Genomic DNA, 1697 nt, shown 5'->3' with positions numbered 1-1697 from the left:
TTATCATGCCATACAGTCTTACACTTCCATGTCCAGGTATTTTACTCATAAAATCCAAGCAGAAGGTAATCCAAAGAAAAATATTTATCTTTTTCCTCTATGCTTTTCCACATGATACCTATTAACTCAAAGTACAACCCACATTACTTGGATCTCCTGGTCACTCCATGAAAAAACTGATCTCCTGTTCTAAAGCCCTATAGTATTTGCTATCTGCATAATTTTTAATAAATTCAGTATGACATTGTATATTAGTTTTTAAGTCTGATGTTATTTTCTTAATTATTCTTATGCTTATTTTTTATCTCTCTTATTGGACTGGAAATTGCCAGAAGGTAATTATTCATACCTTTGTGTATGGATTTTTCTAATTTTAGATTCATAGTAGTCAATCAAGCAAAGCAACCTAAAAACAGAAGAGACATTGAATTATTTGTAGTTATTATACCATCACTATTCTAATTTCAAATTTTAATGATAAAACTACAGATTGTCTAGAAGGCTTAACACATTCCTGCCAGTTTGAACCACCTGCAGTACAAGCATGACTGTCTTACCAGGCAGCCTGTACCACCAGTGGGATGTCCATGACTTTAACATCGGGTAGCCTCTATTTCTCAAAGGCACTAGCCTATGCCACCTGATGGACAATCATGCATGTACACCAGTGGTTCAATACTGCCCAGCAAAATATGCGAATTATAACCTGTTATGAATTTATTTATTTATTTTTCTGAGATAGGGTCTTACAATGCAGTTCAGGACTGAGCTTAACCTTGGAACAATTATCCTGCCTCAACTTCCTGAGTATTGAGATTATAGGCATAAGCCACCAGATCTGGCACAGGCTTTTAAAATTTTAAATGACTTCTGCCAAAAGCAAATATGAGTCATATTTTATGTTAACACCAATACAGATTTTAAAGTAATTACACATATTATGCCTTAAGTATATATTTTCCAATGCAATTCTACATGTAGCAATTGTCTCACAGAAATATTTGCCCAAGACTGCAAATGTGAAAGTTGTTCACTGCATCACTGTGTGACAAAACACAAACCACGTGTCCTTCAATAGAAAAAAGGTTGGTTAAACGATGACAATTATTGCTGACACTGCATATATATGTAGTATTGAAAGAAAAATATAATCTTGCATGTGCTAGTAAGAATTGAGGTGGGGAATGATGCACAGTCAAGTGTATCCTATTATTTACTTTTGTGCAAGAAAAGGAAAAATATATAGGAATTTATACAGAATAAATATATTTATAAGGAATTCTATGACCTCTTAACTGGGAGAGAACTGTGATCTTGGGGGCATGTGGAAGGACAGTGTTGATCATCACATTGACTAAGCTCAGGAGGGACTGAAATGCGAAAAGTTCACTGATAAATATGACAACACAATACAACACAAAGTGTCGTGTACGCTATGCTCCAGAGCTCGTGGCTTACGTGCCATTACCTAACTTTTTGTTGTCTCTCTTGTTTTCTATTAAAATTCTACAGTTCCTAACAGTCTAGCTGAAGTTACCTCCTTCATGAAGACTATCTAGTGCTGGGTGTAATCCCCAGTACTAGAAAATAAAATAGAGTGGAAAATCTCTGGCCCACATGACATTCATACCTAAATCAGCCCGACTTCATCTAATGTAGCAAATTCTCTCAGTGTTTCCCTCAGCTTCTCATCTCTC

This window comes from Octodon degus, unplaced genomic scaffold (assembly GCF_000260255.1).
Source record: "Octodon degus isolate 3935 unplaced genomic scaffold, OctDeg1.0 scaffold00008, whole genome shotgun sequence".
NCBI classification, from domain to species: Eukaryota; Metazoa; Chordata; class Mammalia; order Rodentia; family Octodontidae; genus Octodon; species Octodon degus.
This window is presented reverse-complemented; position numbering follows the sequence as displayed.